Source organism: Aotus nancymaae, unplaced genomic scaffold (assembly GCF_030222135.1).
Source record: "Aotus nancymaae isolate 86718 unplaced genomic scaffold, 86718_ANA_hifiasm-v0.15.2.pri h1tg000016l, whole genome shotgun sequence".
In the NCBI taxonomy this organism is placed as follows: Eukaryota; Metazoa; Chordata; class Mammalia; order Primates; family Aotidae; genus Aotus; species Aotus nancymaae.
In genome coordinates this window covers 69,229,852-69,252,754 of record NW_026988428.1, presented here as the reverse complement: position 1 = coordinate 69,252,754, position 22,903 = coordinate 69,229,852, and the positions used below count along the sequence as shown (strand labels likewise).

Sequence of the window (22,903 nt, the reverse complement as noted above, 5' to 3'; positions counted from 1 at the left end):
CCTGGACCCTGAAATCCCTGCCCTTCCAGATTAGTGCAGATCGAGGTCAGAATGCTCAGGCATGCAGGGAGCCAGACACGGTCCCACCACCCTCAGGGCCCCCAGGCTGAGGGTTGGAATCTCCCGCCCGGGAGTCCCAGGTTGAGAACCAAGGATTCTCCCACCATGTCAGGAAATTCCAGGTCCATGGTGGTGCTTCCTGCTTCGAGTCCTGGCGCTGTTCTAGGGTAAGGCTCGGACAAGACCTCTGCGTGGAGGCCCCAGGGTCTGGAGTCACTTCCTGTCTCACTGGGTTTGGGGTAAGTTACCGAGGCCCCAGGACAGTGCAATCGGAGGAAACAGAGGCCCCCAGTCTCTCAGAGGAGCGGAAGCTTATGACAAAGTGTTTTTTCCTAAAAGCAGGAAGGAAGTGGCCTCCGTGGAATTTCTTAGTGGGGGGGCGAGAGGGAGGTGGCATGCAGAGGAACTCCGCAACCTGGGGGCGCGAGGGGAGACTGTTTTGAGGGGCCAGTGGGATGGAATCCAGGCTGCCAGGATGTCACCCTCCCATCTGGAGAGAAACCTGGGGCCTTGGAGGTTCTCTTCTGGAAAATGGGCTGGACACAGCGAAGACCCAAAGGGGCCGGTGAGCCTCTTCTTGTGGGGCCTGTATGGGCCACTCCCCTAAATGCCAGCCCACCTAGTCTGTCAATCATATGCTCCACGCCCAGACAGCACCTTCTCAGTGCCCTGTGGCTGAGGAACCTGTTTTGGGAACCTGCCTCAGGAAGTCTCTCCTCCCTCAAAGTCATCATCCCATCTGGCTATCTACTTCTCTCATTCATCCATCTGTCTGTCCATCCATTCATCCATTCATCCATCCATCCATCCATCTGTCCATACATCCATATATCAATTCATCCCTCCATCCCTCACTCCCTCCATCCCTCCTTCTGTTCTCCATCCATCTCTTCAGCCATCTCTCCTCCTCTGTCCATCCACACACTGCTCCACTTACCCACCCCTTCTTCTTCCTCCAGTCTGTCTGGCTTCCCTGCACCTTCCCTGCTCCGGTCCTGCCCCTGGTCTGGAAGGTCCATCTCAAGTCCCCAGCTCCTTGACTGACCTCAGCCCCAGCTTTTCTCAGCAGCCCAGTTAGGAAGGCTGGGTGGACCCCAGCTCAGAGGAGAAGCTTGTGGCCTGGAGAAGGCGTAGTTTGCCTGAGGCCCCCCTTCTGCAGCAGAGACGAGGCTGGCCAGGCCCTGGTGTCCTAACTTCCTGCTCCCTGACAGGTGTCCCCTGTCCTGGGCATGATCACAGGAATGCTCATCCTCATCCTGGTCCCGGCCACCAAGAGAGGCCATACCCACCAGCTTGGGGACCAGCTCAAGGCCCGGACCTCATGGCTCCGAGATATGAAGGCCCTGATCTGAAAGTGAGTACAGCTGGGAAGGGCCTGGCGGGCAGAGGGAGGAGTGTTGAGGTGAGGGGCTTTCCCTGCAGGGCAGCCCCCCACACCCTCAGCTGGACAGCCGCCAGCTCTGCTGTCTCAGTGCTGGGAGGGACGTTTGGCCCCAAGAAACTATTATTCCTGCAGCCTGAACCCTCACCCCTGGGGCCTGTAAGATGAGGCATTTGGGGCATTCTGTCCCCTCAATGCACGGGGCTGCCCGTGGGAGCTGGAGGTGGTCCCTCAGCTCAGCGCCACTGCCTGGCCTCTCCCAAGCCTTAGCTATGTCTTCTCCTCGCTGGCCACGTCGGCTGTCTCCTTTGCCACAGGGACCCTGGGCATGTGGATCCCACTCTACCTGCACCACGCACAAGTCGTGCAGAAGATGGCGGAGTTGTGCAGCAGCCCACCTTGTGGGGCCAAGGACAGGTGGGTCCCCTTGGGATGGGACCTCGGACAGGAGGGGCCCTCAACCTGAGCCCTGACCCCCCTCAACTCATGCCCCCATCCTCTGTCCCCACAGCCTCATCTTCGGGGCCATCCCCTTTCTTTACGGGCTTCCTGGGCGTGGTCACGGGTGCGGGAGCCATGCACTGGTGCTGCCTGAGGACCCAGCGAGCCAACCCCCTGGTGTGTGCCGTGGGCATGCTGGGCTCTGCCATCTTCATCTGCCTGATCTTCGTGGCTGCCAAGAACAGCATCGTAGGGGCCTATGCGAGTGCGTTGGGGGGAGGGGTCCTGGGGGAGCTGGGCCTGGACCACGGGAGGGTCTGGAATGGGAAATTCCGTCTGACTTGTGGGACGGTCCCTTCCCTCGGGAGGCTCCTGTTCTCTGGCTGCCCGTGCGCATCCCTGGCCTGTTGGGGCCTCTGGGTGCCTTAGGGCAGTGGGCATGGCTTGAAGTCTCTGGACGGCCCATGAATGGATGTGGGCCTGGGAGGAGGAGGGGGAGGTTTTGTGGGCTCCCCACCAGCAGCCAGTGTGTAGGGAGCAGCCTGTGGCTGCTGCAGGGGGAGGGTCCCCTGATGATTGCTTTGCTCTCTCCTGGGCGACACTGCTGTTTTCCAACTGGGCCATCACCGCTGACATCCTCATGGTGAGCCAGGCAGGCCAAGGTCATCTTGTGCAGCTGACCCAGACCTCGACCTCACAGGGGTGGCTGGGAAGGGCGGAAGAGCTGGTAGCGGGTGGGCAGGAAGGCAAGCCTGCCAGGAAGGTGAAGCCAAAGGCAGCGAGGGGATCAGAGTTTGGGGTCTACGTCTGAACAGGGCCAGGAAGCAGAGGGCTGGGCAGGCAGAGCGAGATGTGGGGACTGGGTGGGGAGGGGTGTCTCAAGGCTCAGGTTAGTGTCTGGGAGGCTGGCAGTGCCAGGCTGGCACCAAGGTACTGCTGCTTGCCAGCACTCCTCCCCCCAGTCTGAGTGTTCATGGGCTCTGCCCCTCCCTGCTCAGCCTGGCTCCCAGGTGCCCCTGCCCGAGTGCCTGTGGCTGGGGCCGGTGGACAGAGGCCGTCTTCACGGGACCAACAATGGGCTCCAGACCAGCCGGCTGGGGACAAAGGGCTGTCTGAGCGGCCAGCAGGGGCTTGTGTCCCTGGGCAGGGATGGGAGCACCCTGGGAGGAGCCAGGAGGGGACTAAGAACTCGTGGCCATCTCGGGGTGGCAGGGGTGTGACACTTGGTCCCGTGCCCAGGGATCAGCCTGGCCAGGGTCAGCAGGGGACAGGGGAGTATGTCTGGGAGGTGTCAGGGCAGGCTCTGGGGCAGACAGAGGAAGGACTCATGAGTGGACCTTCAGGGTGCTCGGGGTCGGGTGCCCAGCATGGGACAGCCCAGGAGATGAGTCTGCCAGGCACCGCGGCCCCTGCTGGCTCCTGTGATTTGGGAAGCCTGCTTTGCCCACCCTGAGCCTGGTGAATCCGCTTCCCCTGGGCTGTCTCTCTCTGTCCCTCTGAGTCCATGGGCTGGGGTAGTGGTGGGGAGGTCTGATGCGGCTTTGAGCCTCAGCACGGAGCCAGGCAGTGGCAGGGGTGGGCTGGGGTCGCTGCCCAGGCCCAGCGTGAAGGGAGGAGTGAATCTGTGCAGATCAAGTGCCCTTGGTGCTGGCCAGGACCCCTCCTCCCCTGCTTCCACCACCCCCGGGGGAGCCTCTGACGGCTGCCGGCAGGGTCAGGGTCCCAGGGAAATTGTGTCCCAGTTTATTCAGTGTCTGTTTACTCCTGCTGGAAACGGGGCCACTCCATTTAACCAGATTCAGGCCTTTTTCCACCTGCCCCCACCTCTCCTGCAACGGGGTGCCCATGGGTGCTGGCTGCTGATGCCTACTAAGGCTGGCACTCTGAAGAGGTGAGGCAGCTGGAGCTCAGGGCACAGGGGCTCGGGGCACCCACAGAGCTGGCCGTGCCTGTCCCGACCCCGCCCCAGCCCCTCCCGACTGGCCTGCCCAGCTTTGAAGTTCGCCTCCTCTGGCTCGGGCCTGCTTGGTCTGATGGGGGCCTGCCTGGCATTCAGTGCTGAGGTGCCCACGGGTATGAGCAGAGGCTCTTCCAGCCAGGGGCCTGCCTCACCAGCTCCCGTCCCAGGCGTCAGGCCTTACTTAGTCCTCAGGGAGGGGAACCAAGATGGGTCTTTAGCTTGATGGGAGTGAGGACAAACGGCCCCAGCTGGGGTTTGGATTCCGCTGGAACATGTGCCTCTCTGGGCCTCAGTGTCCCCGTGACTATGGGCCAAGGGCAGAAGCCATGGCAGCCTGGTCTCAGGAACAGAGGGAGAGCCAAGCAGGGGAGGTGGCGGCGTGGCCATTCCCAACGGCCCAGGTCCTGTGAGGCTTGGAGGGCTCTGGGCTAATGGCCTCTAGTGACTGGCACCTGGGCAGCCCCCAAATTACCTTCCCTTGACTGCAAGTAGCTGGGAGCGAAGTGAAGATTCCCATTTCTGAGGGGCATCCCAGGGGCACAGCAGGTTTGAGGCCAATGATGCTTTCGGTCTGCGGCAGGTGGCACTGGTCTGGGCTGGAGGTGGGGAAGCCCCTGGGGCTGAGGGGGTGACTGAAGCTGTGTGTGGGTGGAGGGGCTCAGGGAGGAGAGGGGTGGCTGACGGGAAAGAGCAGCCAGGCTGGCGGGGAGGAGGGCAGAGTCCAGGGGAGAGAGGAGTGAGTCTGAGGGTGTGGGGCTTCGGAGATGCCAGGCCCCGGGCTGGGGCCGGCTCCTGGGGCTGCTGACCTGCCCGCCTCTCCCGCAGTACGTGGTCATCCCCACCCTGTGTGCCATGGCTGTGGCCTTGCAGAGCTTCACCTCCCACATGCTGGGGGACGCCGGGAGCCCCTACCTCATGGGCTTTGTGAGTCACCCTGGGCAGGGGCTGGCCTGGGGAGGCTGGGGCTTCAGGGGCTGTGCCCTGACACCCACCCCCACATCCTCGCAGATCTCAGACCTGATCCGCCAGAGCACCAAGGACTCCCCGCTCTGGGAGTTCCTGAGCCTGGGCTACGCACTCATGCTCTGCCCCTTCGTCGTGGTCCTGGGGGGCATGTTCTTCCTCGCCATGGTGCTCTTCTTCCTCAGCGACCGTGCCAAGGCTGAGCAGCAGTGAATGGGGCTGAGGGGAGGCCTGCTGGGGAGCCCTGCTCGGGGGTGGCGGAGGGGAGAGGGGGCGTGGGCTGTGTGCCCACAGACACAGGCTAAGCTAGGGGCCTGGGGAAGAGGGTGGGGAAGAGATAAGAGACCTCCGAACAGCTCCCCTCGAACCCACAAACCCTCAGCCTTCTCCCGCATGCTGCTTCAGTCACCAAGGGGGCCGGTGACTCCCTGAAATCCCAGAAAACTCCCTGCCTAGTTCAAGGGAGATGTTAGAGAGGACCCAAGGAAGGGACTCTATCCAGTCTGGGACAGGTGGAAAAGGGAAGCAGAGCGATACCCTCCGGAAGCAACATGGTGGTGGCCACAGGGCTGGGCAGAGGGGACCCAGGAAAAGTGAGGTTCAGGCAGGTCACCTCTATTCAGAGCCGCCCCTTCTCAGTGCTCCATCTCTGCAGGGCCTGTGATTTAGTCCACTCTGGGATGAGTTTTACACCCAACATTAAGAGCTGAAGGTATTTTTAAAACCAGGCATTCCTCGCCTGGGTGAGGTGGTTCACATCTGTAACCCTAGTGCTTTAGGAGGCCAAGGTGGGAGGACTGCTTGAGCCCAGGAGTTTGAGACCAGCTTGGGCAAGAGAGGGAGACCCCATCTCTACAAAAAAGTTAAAAAATCAGCCAGGTGTGGTGGTGCATGCCTGTTATCCCAGCTGGTGAGCAGGCTGAGCTAGGAGGATGGCTTGAACCTGGGAGGTCAAGGCTACAGCTACAGTGAGCCATGGTCATGCCATGACACTCCAGCCTGGGTGGCAGAGCAAGAGCCTGCCTCCAAAACAAAAAACAAAAAACGCTCTGGCATTCCTGAGAATCAGGGCCCAGACCAGGAGATCTCTGAGGGGCATATGACTAGAGGCTGGGGCTTGGGGCCAGGGTCTCCCAGAGGGATTTCTCCTGGGAAGGCCGCTAGGCAGAGTGCAGGGCTCTGCTCCTGGTGCAGCATATGCTAGTGTGGCCAACACACCCACGTCCCTGCCCTGGCAGCCTCACCCAGCCTGTGTGCCCTGCCTCAGGCCTCCACACCTTCAGGCCCTACAGGAAGGAGTGAGGCCAGCAGGACATGGCTTTCCAGGTGAGGCAGTGTGGGGAGTGGGCAGGTCGAAGGGCTAGCTAGGTCATCTAGGGGAAGTCACCCCTACCTGTCCCATGCCATGCATTTCCCAGAGGTGGCAGCAAGGCGAGGGCTTCTGAGCACCGGTGGGAATCCTGAGGCGTCCCAGGGGACCCAGGTTTTCAGCCTTTTGTCCCAGGTTCAGGAGCTGGGAGGGAGTGAGAGCCCATCTGTCACCCTCCTGTAGTCCCTGGTGCCCCCATGCCTGCTGAGGGTCCTTATCCTGCCCAGGCTCTGCCCCCATGCCTGCTGAGGGTCCTTATCCTGCCCAGGCTCTGCCCCCATGCCTGATGAGGGTCCTTATCCTGCCCAGGCTCTGGCTGTGAGGGCTCAGAAATGGAGAGGAGGGGGCCGAGGGTCTCTGCCTAGGTGGGGAGCTGTGGCCTAAGGCACTTGGTGCCTTTGTAGGGGCTGGACACAGAGGAGGGGGCATCTGTGGCCCTTGTGGTGCTGGTGCTAACGATGCAGTCCCGGCAGTTGGATGTGGCACCTCTCCTTCTGACGGGCAGTTGGGAAGGGACGAAGTTGATCATGCATAAAAATGTCGCTAGAGCCTCAGTACAAGCAGCAGGTGAGAACCGTCCCGCAGATCTGCCAGGTGGAGAGGGCAGAGGAGCAAAGAGAGATCAGAAGTCCCTGAGGCTGTCGGCCCTCAGGGGCCTGGAGCAGTGCTGCTCACGCCCAGTGCACATGTGAGTCCCCTGGGGCTTGGACAAAGGGCAGCTTCCTGCTCAGGTTGGGGTGGGGCCTGAGGTTCCGCACTTCTAACAAGCTCCCAGGTGATGCCCGTGTGTGTGGGGAGCCGCACTCCGAGAACTGTCCAAGAGCAGGGCTTTGCACAGTTTGATGGGCATAAACCACCTGGGGACCCTCTTATTACAATTCCGCAGGCTGGGGTGGGAGCCTAAGAGTTTTCATTCCTAATAAGCTGCTAGTCAATGCTGTGGGTCTGCGGTCCTAGGGCTTCTCCAGAGATGGCCTGATTTAATGAGATCCCGAGTGAGTATTTCTGCTCACTCAGAGCTGTCTGAGCAGCCTTTTTTCTCTGGGACACTGCCTGTAGTTTGCTGCCCTCAGACTCCAGAACAAAACTCATGTCTGTTGTGGATGCTCTGATGTGTGCAAGAGCCATGGGGGAAATGGAGACTCTGGGAGGAGCCCCTAGAGCTGCCACCAGCTCTGACAACGAGCACAGAATGCAGCGCCAAGCCCAGCTCCGGGAGTCCTGCCTGCCAGCCCCTCTGTCGGCAACCAGGAGCTGAACAAGAAGGAGCTGGAGCATCCTGCCTGAAGCACACGCAGGCTTGGGAAGGTCGCTCTCAGCCCCGTCTCACTTTCCATTTCTAAAATACAGAGGACCTTCATTCTCCCACCTGGCTCTTCATGGGCCCTCCCCTGCCTTCTTCTTCCTCTTCCTCTCCTCCCTCCCATCCAAGCATGCATTGGGGTAATGTCACCATGATCCTGGTAATGATGATGACATGCTGTTGGGTCTGCAGGAGAGGGGCACTGGGCTGCTCTAGCCCGTGACTGTCCCGTGACACCTGGGGTGAAGGTGGATTCTCCTAAGTATAGAAACAACATCCCGACTTTCCCCAATGTTTCCAGCAGCTGTGGCTGTCCTGACCTTGCCTCGTGAATCCGGATGCTGCGGGCGGGCTGGTGGAGGTTCATGCGGGCTGTACGCACTTGTCTCTCTGCAAGGCTAGTGAAGGAGGTAGCTTCCTCCCCTCCTCTCCTCTCCATCCCTCCCAACCTGGAGGACAGCAGGGAGTGTGACCACTGCCTTCAGCTCGCAGACTCGGTGCTTAGAGTGGTGTTAATCATCCTCGGGGCCTCTGGGTCACAGCTGAAAGGTGGCTTAGGAAGTTATTTCGTCTCCCACTAGGTTAAGCAAGCGGCTGTCACAGCCCTTCCACCCACGCAAGTGTCATGCAGTGCACCCTCTTCCCTGTCCCCACCTTATGGGTTGATGATTTTCCTGTGCGCTTTCTGGATCTTTCTGATTCGTGCTAAGGGGGAGACCAGAAGGGAGCTGTTGGGCCGGCCCAGATTTGTGCTGTAAGCAATGTCCACATCTCCCACAGTGTGCATCTCATGCCGGGGGTGGGCAGGAGGAGCTAGGCTCCCAGCAGACATACTTCTGCATGAGATGTGTGTTCCCAGGGCTCTCTCTGGAGAGGTCCAGTAAGGGTGGGGGTATGTGGGTCAGATTCTCATCAGTGTGTGTCTGTCCACATGCACACACACATGTGCACACACACGCGCACACCCCCACCTGGAATCATGCAGAGGGGTACAGGATGCTCTCGTCAATGTGTTTGCACACACACACACACACACACACACACACCCACACCCTGAATCACACGGAAGGCACAGGATACTGACCCACCAGATCCCTGAGTAAGCATCGGCAGCTCCCTCCTGACAGAAGACACGGAGAAAGCAGCGTGGATGGCTCCAGGCAGCCGGCAGGGGGCAAGGAGAGACAAGATGGGACAACTTCCCTGCAGGTGCTGGAGCTGGCAGACAGGGTGGGGCCGGGCTCTGGGGCCCAGCTGCGTGGTGCCCGGTGCTCTCTTTCGGTGGCCGCCTGGGTGTGGCACTCGGCCACACGTGGGACATTTTTAACAGGGAAGCCGTCATGCCTTCAGCTTCTTGGGGGGTTTCTGAGTCAGCACCTGGCTGTCATCAGAAAACACGAAGGAAGGGCCAGGGAGGTTCCAGGAAGTCATGCCAAAGTGATTGCTTGGTTTCCCTTTTCATGACCTGCGGATCCCAATCTTGACTGTCTTGTGAGTTTTCGGTGCTTGAAATGTTTCCATCTTCCAGTGTGAGCATGTCAGAGTGGTGGTGGGCTAGGTTCCATTTAGGGCTTCTAGCAATGGGCTGTGTGAGCTTGTGTACAGTTACATCCCCCTCTGAGCCTCAAATCCTCCCCCACCAATAGGAATACATACCATCTATACATCAGCCCACGGGCTTCCTCAGTGAGATTCTTTAAAATCTTGAATGACGGGAACCAAGAGCATAGCACCTAGTCCTTCCAGCAACCCCCTTTTTTGAGAGGCCAGGCAGTGGCTCCCCAGGGCCCTCAGGATAAAGCCCCCACTGCCTCTGCCAGCTGAGCTTTGCACACACTATTCCCTCACCCTGGCTCTTTCCCCTCTCATGTCACTTCCTGTCAAGATCCTTCTGGGCTTAAATCTATATCACTTCCTCCAGGAAGTCTTCCCTGACCTCCATGACTGGTCAGGGACTCCGATGTTTGCTTTCCTAACCCCAGGGCTCCTGCTAACACAGCACCTAGGACTGTACTGTGGCTGCCATGCTCTTGTCTGTCCCCTTCCCTTGAGTGGGAGCTCTCTGGGAGAGGGGACGGCACCCAGCCTGTGACAAGGCTCCAGCACAGGGCACAGGACCTGGTGCACAGTGGCTCTGCTGCAAAGTGGACACAGAGTACGTGCCCCTCAGCCTCCTCCGCAGGCCCCCAGGTGGAGGGTTCCAGGACGCTGTGTGTGACGGGGCAGTAGAGCTGGGCTGCTATGACTTTTTTTTTTTTTTTTTGAGAAGGAGTCTCGCTCTGTCGCCCAGTCTGGAGTGCAGTGGCGTGATCTCAGCTCGCTGCAACCTCTGCCTCCTGGGTTCAAGTGATTCTCCTGCCTCAGCCTCCCATGTAGCTGGGACTACAGACACCTACCCCCATGCCTGGCTAATTTTTGTATTTTTAGTAGAGACAGGGTTTCACCATGTTGGCCAGGCTGGTCACGAACTGGCCTCAAGTGATCTGTCCACTTCGGCCTCCCATAATTCTGGAATTACAAGTGTGTCACCAAGCCCAGCCTGCTATAACATTTTTAGTAAAACATTCTCCTGCCAAAATATTCTAGAAATTAGCTTCTAAAGTTACGTCTAAGTAGAGTGCCTTCAGAATCCACCAGCAAGAGGGGAAGCTGGTATAGAGGAAGGAGGCCCATGACCTGGGGACCTGGCCGGCTCTGCCACAGCAGCTGTGTGACCTTCAGTGGTGGCTCTGCGGTGGGTGTCCTCAGATGTGTATGAATCAGATGGGTCCAGGGGTTTTCAACCCCAAATACACATTCGATCTACCTGGGGGGCTTAAAAATACCCAAGCACAGGCCTCAGCCCAGAGCGCCTGAGCAAGAAATCTGTGGCAATGGGGCCTGAGCAATGAAAACGCACGTGAGGTATTTTCAAAACCCGATTCTAACATGCAGCCAGGGCCACAGTGGGGCTGGCTCAGATGGTGTGTAAGGCCCTCTGCGGTGTAAGAGTCTATGATCTGGGGGTAACTCAGGACCCTGGTGGTCCTGTCCAGGTCTGAAACTGCCTCCAGTGTGGTGTTCCACAACTGAGGTGGGTGAGCAGCCTGGGGGAGCCAGCTGAGGGAACAGGTGCGTGCCACCCAGAATGCGGAAACTCAGTATGGAGGGGCCTCTGCCAACCAAGTGCAGGGAATCATCCCTATAGCCTCCCTGCTGGCCCCCAGCCTCTGCCCCAACAAGCAGCCACAGAGGGCTTAATACTCTGTAAGGGCCTTAATACTTTGTTAAAAACTTCTAGAACGTGCCTCCTTGTAAATTCCACCTACTGTTACTGTTCCATCCTCTGGAACCTCAGGAAAACTCCCCTGCACCCCATAAATGACTGCCTTGGGCATTCCAAGACGGTGCGGATGCTGTCTGCACCCCATCTCCTGACCTCTGCCATATCTGACTTCCAGGTTCCACGTGCCCCTTGCCACACAGAGGACCTGGCTGCACAGTGGAATCACTGGAGAGCTTTACAAACACATCGATGCCCCAGACCATTTTATTGCATTGTGCTGGGGTGCGGCCTAGGTCTGGGGTGGTTTTAAAGCTTGCTGGGTGATCCCAACGTGCAGGTGACTCTGTGGAGGCCTGATCCCACCTAGAAGGTGGCCTGAGCCGGCACCTCCCACACCCTGGCTCTGTCCATGATTTCTATCAATGAAGTTCCAGGCCATATCTCCGTGGGCAGCACCCTATTGTCTAACTCAGGTAGATGCCCTCGCTCTGTGATGGGCTTAAATGCAAAAGAAGACAAAGCTTAAATGTAAGGACTTTCACTCTGCAAAAATGTTTTACCCTTTGCTTCAGCATGCTCTTCCCATCCACCAGGCTGTTTTTTTTCAATGCTGGCTTTATCACTCCACAGATCAGCCATTTCTGCAGATGTGGTAACAATTGTCAGGGTTGATCAGCATGCTTCCTGGGTTTCATCCATCACCAGGGAAAACATGGAGCGACAGGTCTCAGTCTGAAGGCCACAGCCACTCCTGGAACCTTTCTCCAGGCCGACATTAGCCCTCTAATTTCCCTTCTGCAGTGTGATCCTCCAGTTCGCCGTGATTTCCCCTAAGCATATAAGAGCCTGGTCCACATGTCCACAAGGCAGCAAATGACTTGTTGCCAAATACCTGACTGAAATTCTGCTCAGTTTTCAGTGTTCACAAACCGTCTGGTGGTTCACAAGCCACCTGGAGTTAACACTCCAGGATGGTACAGGACATTGATCTCAAGGCAATTGATCACAGAGGTGAGAACCTTACTGAAAAATCAGAACGTTAATCTTGGAAGTTTCCTGAAAGATGAGCTACACGGTTTTGAAACTATTGGAAACCCTAAGGGTAGCTCAAGGCTGGGTATGTGAGGGAGGTGGGTGCCTAGTGTCTGCCTGCTGGCGAGGATGACAACCAGCCTTTTCTCAAGCCTTCGGCCCACCTGGGACTTGGGTAGTGTAGTGCCCAGCATTGGCAGCCAGAGGGAGCTCTAACTCGAGGCTTGGCCACTGCTGGGCTGGCTCAGTGGACCACGGGGAGAAAACAGGGCAAGGGGTTGAGTGCCACCAGAAGCCATTCCATGGTGACCATGGAGGAACAGAGACAGCATGGTGGGGGTTGTGAACTGGGGGTGGGGGGAAGTGTCCACTGCCCAACGACCTGGCTTCCTCTGCATCAGACTTACACAGCAGCTCCATCCACCTGGACCTAAGGCTTAGGCCATCTGCAGCCCCACTGCCTGCCCTCCGCCTCACTGCCCTCATCTGCAGCTTCTATGGGCTCTCGGGGCCGGAGAGGTAAGGAAGAAATAGAGTGATGCAGGCTTGGTCAGCGTCCATACAGAGCAGGCCCCCTCTGCACCGGGAGTCACAGGTTTCCGGAAACCTCAGCTGAGCTTGGCGCAGCGGCACAGAGCAGCCCTGCCCCAGCTCCCAGTGGTGGCTCCTCTGGGGTTCAGCACGTAGGACAGAAGACCTGCCCTGGGGAGGCGCAACAGAGGGGCGATGCTTACGTCTCCTGGGCTCCCTGGCCCTGCAGGTGCGTGAGGATGAAGGGGAGCAGGCTGGTCTGGCCAGGGAGCACCTGGGGCTTTTTTTTTTGAGAGACAGTGTGCCCTTGCAGAGATGATATGAATGATGGTGTCGTGTGTCGATACCTGCTATCTGCTCAGCAATGAGCCAAGTATTTATATGTGTGTTGCTAATTCCCACCCTGGCCACCAGATGAGGTCTTGTCAGCCCCATTTCACAAACCAGTGACTGAGGCTCAGCGATGAAATAACTGGCCCTAGGTCCCACAACTTGCAGGTGGCAGAACCAAGATGAGTGTCCCTCCAAAGGCTAGGGACCCTCCTCTGAGCGCATTAGGCTGCCACTGGCCCCTGTAGGCCCACAGATGATGTGGGTAGCTGGCCCTATCATCTGAACAGACCCTGTGCTGGAAGGTTCTCCAAGCCAGCCAAAGCCACTGTCCCCTGCTTCTCTTTCCCAAGACCTCTGTGCCAGGGTAGGGAGTTTGAGAAAGCAAAGGGCCAATGCCAGGAGACCTGGGTGCCAGTTCAGGGGGTGAGACCCTGGGTAAGTGCTTCCCTGGGTCTCAACTTTCTGATCTGTAGAGTGAGGAGAATGTTACTCTGGCCTGGGTCTCAGTCGTTGTGTGGACACAATGAGTGGAAGTATCGGAAATCCTCTGAAGTCTACAGACAACTAGATAAAGGCTTAGCAGGCTTTCCTGTATGTCGGGCGCTGCAAGTGGGTCACAGGCATCACCTCATTCTTATTTAGACCTTGGGAGGTTGAAGAAATTATGCACATTTTGCAGATGAAGGGTTGAGTGACAGGGAAGTTAAGTAGCTCCAGGTCACACAGGAACAGAGCCAGGACTGGACTTGGGTCTTCTGAGGCCTAAGCGCGACTCTTCCTCTTCCCTAGCCAGTGCACACAGCCCTGGATGGGAAAGGGCTGGGCAGGACAGCAGGGCTGCTGTGCTCCTTCTAGAAGAACAGCCCACACCTGAGGGGCTCTCGCCTCTGCAGATTCTAGACCCTTGACTAGAGCAGCTGGAGAGAGTGACCTTGACTTCCTGGGTGGCAGCTGGGGGACTGGGTGGAAGGGGAGAAATGAGAGCCAATGCCCTTGCCCATCCTCAGGGAGAGAGCTGCATATATAAGGGGAATGTGTGTGCTCACACACACACACACACACATACACACAGACACATATGTGCGCACACACACATACACATGCACACATACACATACACACATACACATACGCACACACACATACACATACACACATACACATATGCACACACATACACACACACATACACACATACACATACGCACACACACACAACACATACACACACATACACATACACACACATACACACACATACATACACATACATACACACATACGCACACATATACACACACACAGAGTTGTTCTGGATTCCAAAATCCACTGATGCTCAAGTCTCTGATATAAAAGGGTGCAGTATTTGCATATAACCTCTTCACATCCTCCTGTGTTCTTTAAATCATCCCTAGATTACTTGTAATACCTAACCCACATGCCATGTACATAGTTGTTATGCTTATTGTTTAGGGGGTAATGACAAGGATGTTCAGTGTATCCATTTTTTTTTGAGTATTTTTGATCCATGGTTGGTTGAATTCAAGGATATAGAACCCATGGATATGGAGGGCTGATGGTATACACACACACACACACACACACACACACACAAAGGAATGAGTGCAGATATATACACACTCACACATGCACAAGCATCCTAAACACACATCGTGCATACCACCCCAACCACATAGACCCAGGAGCACGCCAACCCCCATGGACCCCCACACACCATGGCAGGCCGGCACACTCACCCCCACACACACACGCTCTAGGTGCACGCATGTACCCCAGCCCACAACCACACTTCTCCCACGCCCCTGTTCCTTAGGAGTTCATGTTGACCCTCAGGCACCTTCCTTCATGTTCTCTGAGAGACAGACTGAGTGTGGGGTTCAGCCTTGCTTGCAAAGAGAAAGGGAGGGAAGAGAGCAGGACAGGGCACGGACATGCCAAGGGCCAGTTATTTCAGCCCAGTTACTGGAGATCTTGGCCACTGGAGAGGGGCTCAGAGCCCTTCCACATACCTTCCTCCTAATCCCCCAACTGCAACTCACCCGCAGGCAGGCCACCCCGATGCCCACCGCCCCAATGAGTAGCGGGTAGCTTGGTGAGGCAGCCTCCCTGGAAGGGAAGGGCAGGTGACATGGCTTTGGCCCAGGAACAGGCACAGGTGGGGAGGGAGGAAGGGCTGGCCATCCCGCTGTATGTGGCAGAGGCAGAGAGTGGACCAGAGGACTCATGGGCTGGACCTGGCCTTGAATGGCTCACAGGTTTCATGAGTGGCCCCAGGGACATGCCATGGTGCCCTGGACTCTTCCGGTAGGAGCTGCTTGTCCCAGGGCTTTGTAGAGCCTCTGAAGGCCTGGCACTGTGGACTCATGGCCAAGAAGCAGAGCAAAAGCTCTGCTTTTCCCATGCCTATCTGCCTGACCAGGCCCTCTCCTTGTCCCCAGCTTGTACTTGGGCACTCACCTCCCCCTTGCAGATGTTGGAGGGTGGGCCGGCTGGCTGCGGAGTGCCACCACTGCCTTGCAGCAGCTGTCGGGCACTGGGGTCTCTCGCCTCCCGACAGCAGGTACGCACTGTGCTGCCAGTCGCTGAGCTGTTGCTTCCACAGCACTTGACCTGCAGGGGGAGGCAGAGGCTGGAGGGGAGAAGCCGGTGTGGGGTTCCAGGGCCGAGGACACAGGATTCAAATACTCAGCCAACCCCTCTTTGCTCTCCCTGTGATCTCTCCCTTCCCCTGCATGAACCAAGAGCTGGTGGGGGCCAGCACTGCCCACAGGACACCTATCTGCTACTTTTTGCAGCCCTCCAGTTTCTTTAAGGAGATGATGCTGGGTGTCCTGGGGATAGGGTAGGTCTGCGAGGTGGGCAAGATGGATGCGGGTGAGGGTCCCCAGAGAGTGGGGCTATGTACTGCTGTATGGCAGAACACAGGGTGGTGACAAGCCACAAGGGGCAAGGGGACCCTGGCCATCCAGGAGACAGGACACAGGGACAGGGACCAGCTTCGCCAGAGGCTCCCAGGTGAAACCACAGAACCCCAGACCTGCAGGGGCACAAAGGGTGTCCCAGAGTCCACGGTGCAGGCAGGCAAGTGTTGACCAGCGGGGGCGCTGTGAGTGCTGAGTGAGGACTGGGGTCATCTGCTCCATTCCAGGGCAGGGAAGTGCCAGCCAAGATATGAAGCAATTCAAAGACAGTGAACTCGGGTCACTTCCTGCCCTTCTGAGTCAGGGCACTGAGATTCCAGGTCCCTACACAGGCCACCACAGAACACAGCAGCTGGGAGGCTGTCTGTGGTGTGGGGGTGGGGGTGGGGGTGGGTAGGCGGAGCTGTGTTGGTTTATTAGTTCAGCTAACCTGTGCTAGGTTTGCCATGTGCCTGGGGTGAACGAACATGAGTCAGGCACCCACCCTGCCCTGAAGTAGAGTCGCTTTTACTGTAGTTAAGTAGAGGACAGTGGAAACTTGTGCCCGAACCCCAGAGAGGGGGTTAGTCCTCCACAGGGCTGGACGTGGGTGCCAGGCATCCAGGCCGAACATAATGGCAGCCGACCGGGCAGGGACTGGCAAGGCGAGGACGGGGAGGCACACGGCCTTGCCCATCCCTGTGTCTCTGGCTGTGTGTGCTGGTGCTGCATGACTGCCAGGCCTCTTGCATGTAAAATGGGCCCAGCAAGAGTACCTGCACCCTGGGTTGTTGTGAGGACTGAACGAGACAATTTAGAAGAGAGCCTGGTGCAGCACCCGCATTAATGAGAGAACTTCTGTGATCATACTTGTGTGGATACATGTGATGTGACCGTGTCATTTACATCCGTGGGGTGCCACTGGAGGGCCCGACGCTGGCCCTGGCTCTGCAGCCACTGCTTTCTCAGGGCTCAGTCTCCCACTGAGCCTCCTACATCCTAGATGTAGGCTGGGGTTCTAACTGTTCCCGGCCAGTGTGAGGGCCTGTGTTCGCGTGCACTGGTGCCCCGTAGGTCTCCGTGGGGCGACGCGGCCTTTGCTCTCAGCTGCACCTTTCCTCATGCCACTCCCACCCTCTCCGCCTAAGCAAACCCTGCCCACGCCCCTCAGAGCCCTTCCCACCTCCCCTGCTCTCTATTCTGAGGTTGCCCCAGCCTCGCACTGCCTGCACGTTGCCTGCTGTGTGTCTGGCTTTCTGAGAGAGGCCGAGGGCGGGGATTCTGTCTTATTCTTGTCTCGAGCAGATTCTCACGGGCGCAGCCCAGCAAGTGCACACTTAGTCTTGCACAGGGCTGCCCAGCAGTGTGTGCTGCACGTCCCTGTCCTGGGCTAAGCCTGTGGGGTATGAGTGTGTGTGTGGGTGTGCACCTGTGTATACACGTGTGCCCCCGGCCACTATTTCGGACAAGAGACCCCTCTGCCAACTGGGAGCTGGGCCTGAGTTTTGGGGAGATAGGGTGGGGGCTTCCCCGCTGAGCCATGATGCCCCTGGATCTCCCAGCTCATGACATCTACATCCTCTACTTACCTGACGTTCCCCGGGCCAAGACCAAGGCCCCAGACACAGGGGGTGGGGGTGGGGAGTGGGGTGGCAGAGAGAGGGGGACCAGAGCAGGCAGGTAGAGCAGCCTCGGATTTTCCGACACAAACCCATCGGGATCTGGAACAGTGCCGTCTAGGAGAACGTTCTGCGACAGCGTCCTGCATCTGTGCTGCCGGCATTCACTCACCATCTGGGGCTCCTGAGTGCCTGAAATGTGGTTGGTGTGAGCAAGGAACTGGATTTTGTTTAATTTAACTGTAAATAGCCACATGTGGGTGGTGGCTGCCGTATTGGACAGCACAGCTCTGAGGTCCTCTGCCCGCCCCCTATGTCTGGCAGGATGGTGGGCCTCGCTGGAGGGATCTGCCGCGTCTCTTCTTGGAAAGGAGACCACCTTTCTGTCCCTCAGCATTCTGCCTGCTGGCTCACAACTGGGGCATTCTCTTGGTGGCTTCGCTGAAATACCCCTGCCCGGTACCGCTCCCTCTTATGGGGCCTCAGCTCCCTGCTCCCCAGGGAAGAAGGAAGGCAGTCCCAGATAGAAGCCCTGAGAGAGGCCGCCTGGCCCAGATCCTGGCAGGAGATGGAGTTCTCCTGGCACTACCAGCTTCCTGCCCACCAGGACCCAGAACGGGAAGGCAGCAGGGGTGGGTTTGGAGGAGGGAGTCAGGGAGAGGGAGGGAAAGGAATCAGGCTTCAGCAGGCACTTCTCACGGTGATGGGGACTTTACAGATGTGACCGAATTAAATGCTCACACACCCCAAAGACACTTCATTTTAGGGATATGACAACTGAAGCTCAGAGAGGGTAAGTAACTTGCCCAGGGTCACACAGACAGGAAAGACGAGAGTCAGGATTTGAACCTGTGTCTGCTTGGCCTTCAAGGGCATAGGGCACAGCGTACCTCCTGCTACAGCTGGTCTACGGAGGTGGAGATCTGTATGGCTCCAACCTACCTGTAGTTCTCGGTCAGAGTCCGGCTCAAGTGCTGCTTCTGTTCATCACTTAGCTGAGGAGTGGTGAAGATGGCATCAACGGTACCACCCCACCCCTGCCCACCACCCAGGCCTGCTCCCAGGCCTCCCAGCTAACTCTAGAGCACTGTGGTCTGTGGATGGTGTGATGACTGTCAGTGGGAGACAGGGCAGAAGAAGGCCATGGAGTGAGTGGAAGTTACAGCAGCTGGGCCCTGAGTCAGGGTGCAGGTGTGATGCGCAGGGCCGAGGGAGGCCGGGAGATGGCTCGGGTAAAGGGTGGCAGCCAGAGCTGGCAGGAGGCAGAGGTGAGGCTAGACACCAGAAACTTTGAAATGTCTGCTGATCTCAATTTCCATTAAGAGGTGATATTCAAAATACTTACAATTGTTACCCTGTGAGCACCATTCCAGCACTGGCTTAAACAACCAGCAGGGTTGTGCTGTCTCTACCAGCTGAATATTACCCTGGTCATGACCTCAAACTCTTGATTCAGAGGGCAGCAGAGTGGGAGCGGATGGGACTGGTCACTGCGTCACTGTCCAATCCAGGCAGGCAAGACCTGATCCTGACTTCACAGTCTTCCATGGGATCCTGGCCCAGGCCTTTCTTCTTGGATGTCTCTGACAGATGGATTCATCCTCTAGACCATTCTTGAAAGGCGAGAGGGATGACGTAACTTCCCACGGGAACCCCCCTCCCCAACTCCCATGTGGAAGACAGCAGTATCAGTGGAATCCGGGAATTGCCAGAGCCGGGACCAGCAGCTGGGATCCGCATGTGTGGAGGATTGCCAGGGTGGGAAACGGGGCCACCCCTGTGCCTGCCTCGGCTTCCCTCATCACAGTGCAGCCCCCGCATTGTTATCCCCCCACATTTCTTCATCGGGGCTCCCCCTACATTGCTTCACTGAGGCATGGACAGAGAATGGAGGAGGAGGAAACGTTCACTCACCCTCTGGTAATACACATGGGCCAGGACTCCCGCCACCAGCTCAACCAGATGATAAGCGACAGGCAGAAATACCAGGAGCAAGGAGAGAAGAGGGTCACCACCAGGAATCAGGACACTTCTATGACCATGTTTCCCCAAAGTGGTGGGGGTGGTAGAGATAGCTGCCAGGGACCCCATCACCTGTGCCATCCTCCTTCTCTCACCGGCAGCTCTGGACGTCCCAGCCTTGCTGGCTGATGGAAGCGAGTTCCCCACTCACCCTTTTCCTCACTGGACTGCTGGCAATTCAGTAATCCACCCACCCATCCAATATGTATAAATACCTGCCGTATGCCAGGTGCCAAGTAGCGTAAGACAACTGTTGCCCTCAAAGTTATTAATTGGTGGGGGACAATGAGTGATTACAATGCTGTGTTATCCAGTATAACTATGGGTTAAGCCCTAGAAATGAGAAGGCTTCCTGGAGGCAGTGGCACCTGAGGGGCATCTCTAGGGATGAGCAGGCATTTGCCAGGTGAAGAAGGAGGGAATTGCATTCCAGGCAGAGGGGAGAGCAGGCGCAAAGGCTGGAGCCTGAGGAAAGCATGGGGCATTTGTGTTCAGGGAGCAGAACGTGCCTACATGGCTAGGGTGCAGGGGCCAGGCTGGGCAGCAGCAACCAAGGCTCAGGAAGAAGCAAAGGCAGAATGAGAAAGGTGATTCTATGTCCTCTTCCAGCCCCGTGCCCATTTTCTGTCCTGCATGGCCCTGCAGGGATTCTCAGTTCCCCTCACCGCTGCCTGGCCGCCTCCAGGCTTGGGGCTGCCCTTCTGGCTTTATGGCCCTGCTGCAGCTGCTGCCTGGCTTCCTGGCCATGCACACACGCAGGGAAGGTGGGACCCTCCCCACTCCCGACTGGCTTTCCTCCGTCAGGGAGGCTCCTGCTCGACCCTGACCCTGGTGTGTTCTTGCAGCAGCCAACAGGTCTGAAACGCGTGTCAGGCCCACTTGGGCTGGAGCGGGCAGGGAGAGGGGGATGAAGCCGGGTGAGTACTGGCAGCTGAGGAGCACTGGGCAGGAACAAAGGAAGAGCAGAGAGGAGGAGACAAGAGAGGGAAGGACTATTGATGGAAATCAGCCCTGCCCAGGGATAGCTCAGCCCCACTCATGAGCACCTCTCCCCTAGCTGCCCCCAGGGACTGCCCACTCATCTGGCCACAACAGGGCAGCTGCCCATAGCACTGGGATGGCTGGGTTCAGGGAAGGCCCAGGCTGTGGGTGACACCTGACACTCACCCAGCAGGGAAAGGAGTGTGGGCTGGAGGGAGACAGCTGGGGGTGGGGGTCTCCTTAGGATGGACCGGGGGCTGCTGGCAGTTTTAGAGGCAAGGCCAGTGGAGGGGCCCATGGGTTTTATCCAATCAGCTGCACTATTTGGCAATGAGCCTGGTACGAGCAGGGAACACGAGGAGAGGGACGTTTCTTTGTGTGGGGAAAGAGCCTTGGCCCAAGAGCAAGGCTACCTTTCGTTGTCGTTGTCTTTTTTTTTTTTTTCAATGTTCGGTTTCCTTTGATGACCCCCATCTCCATGAAGGGCAGGTGCCCTTCCTGCTGGCTCCGGATTGCCCTCCCACCCTGCCCCACTGTGGTGCTCAGGCCGCCTCCCTCCTGCTGCCCAGAACCTAGAGGCAGTGACGCCGGCCACTCCCAGTGCCCCTCAAGGCATGGGAGGAAGAGGTGATGGAGCATCTGTAACTGAACACAAAGACCCAGGCTGCTGGCAGCTGGGAGGGCTGCATCCTGGCATCTCACCACCTTCCTTCTATTACCACCGTGGGCTGGGAGTCAGGCCCAGGACAGTCCTGAAGAGCATCCCTGCCCTGGTTGCTATGCAAGACAGGGTGGGGAACAGGGAGGATGGAAAGGGAGAGATGCAATCTCACCGCTTAGTTTAATGGCAGGCTAAATTAGCACCTGCCAGTGCTGCAAAGGCCAGGTCAGAGGCATCACATGGGCTACCGACCTGCTGGAGGTTTGAGGAGTGGGGGAGCTGAGTGCTAGGCAGGGGTGAGGGGTGGGGGGACAGCCTCCCGAGTGAGGGGCTCCAGCGTGTAAAGATACCTGGGAGGGGATTGAGGGCCCTGCCTGGGGCTTTGAGGGATTGAGGCTGGGTGGCCCCAGGCGCTGGCTCCAGGCAGCAGCTTCAACAGTGGGAGAGCTGCAGGTATGTGACTCACCTGAGCGGGGGAGGCCTTGAGTCACGCCTCCTGCTGTGACAGCCCCAGGAAGCAGGCCAAGAGTCTCACTCATCTGGATCCCGCCCTAAGGCTGGCTAGGGCTCCTGAGCAGTGGACCGGGCTGTGGGCTTTAGCCTTATAATGCCACAGATGCCAACAAATCCACCTTTGCCCTGCTACCCTGCATTTACCCAGCGTTTCCTGGCTCCCTCCGTGCATCACAATCATCTCGGAACTTCTGCGGCACACGCGGGCTGTCTGCAAAGCAGAAAAGCAGCCCTTGTGTTACTGCATGAAGCTCCCTTCGTGTAGGCCAGGCGTCCAGCCTTCAGGCCTTTGCTCTCCCTGTCCCCGCTGCCCAGAAGGCCGGTGCCTCCCTGTCCTTCAATAGGTCAGTCATGGCTCAGCTCAGTCATGGCTCCACTAAGCCACGCCAGGTGGCAGTGACGGCTACTCCCTGCCATCGGATGCCTGCAGCGTGTCATCTGCTGTCTCCCGACAGCAGCATTTTCTGCTTTGCCCCTTCTCTCCTCTGTGCCTTCCCCCTGCCTGCTGCATGACTCCTCGATTCCAGTGTAGGTCTTCACTAGATGAATGACGCAACTTTCCCCACTGCCCTGGATCAGTTGCGTCTGTTTCGGGTGTTACCACTGTCCCCCACGGAATGACTGTGAGCTTCTGGGGACCGCACCTTGGGTTTCTTCTGGGTCCTCCACAGTGCCTGGTGCGGTGCTGGACCTAGAGGTGTGCTTGGTGAATGTCCCTGATGAAGATGTGGGTGTGCACTTTCTTACAAAGCACACCTGGAAGACAGCAGGAAGAGGCGGGAGCGAGCCAGTCTTGTGCTGGGGCAGGAGTTTTGTCTTTTTCTCATCTGAGAGTACCACAGCACAGTTACCTTAGTTACATTTATATCACTGGTTCTCAACCCGGGTGGATTTGGCCCTCGGGGGCATTGGGCTTTTGCTGTTGTCATTACTGGGGGAAGGAGTTCTACCACTGGGTAGAGGCCAGGGATGCTGCTGAGCACCCTACAGTGTACAGGGCAGTCCCCCACAGCAAAGAATGATCGGGCCGCAAATGTCGGTAGTGCCGAGGTTGAGAAACCCCGGGTCACACATTGATGGTTCTCAGGCTGATGCTGGGACTTGCTTTGCTTTTGTGCCCCTGTACACTACAGGAAGCACAAACAGAAGACCTGAGGAATGTCACCTCGCTGTCAAGGAGCCAGGAACGGAGCAGGAACAGAAGCATGCGCAGCCTTGTGCTTTGTACCTGCCTGGGAGGGCAGCTCTGCGGCAGGAGGCTGCTCACCTGGACACAGGAAGGCTGAGGGAAGCCCATACTGCTTCAGCCCACATCCCCACATGACCTGGAGGCTGGAGAGGGAATTTCAGGAATCCAGGTACATCCTTTCTGGTCCCAGGGTCTCTGAAGCGTTCCCTGGGGACAGTCTGTTTTCTGAAGCAGCTGTGGAGTCCTCCAGCTTCCTTAGTGAGCTGGGGAGGGGGACAGGGTTTGCTGCCATGATTCTGTAAGCGGTTGGCTCTAGGAAGCATGAAGACTCCAGAGACAGCTTTTGCCTTCTTTAAGTT

At 57.7% G+C, this 22,903-nt stretch overlaps 1 pseudogene; it reads left to right on the top strand.

Annotated features, from left to right (window-relative positions):
• LOC105719692 (sphingosine-1-phosphate transporter SPNS2-like) overlaps window positions 1-5,018 on the top strand; it is a 30,611-nt pseudogene extending 25,593 nt beyond the window's left edge.
• The last annotated feature ends 17,885 nt before the right edge of the window (window positions 5,019-22,903 follow it).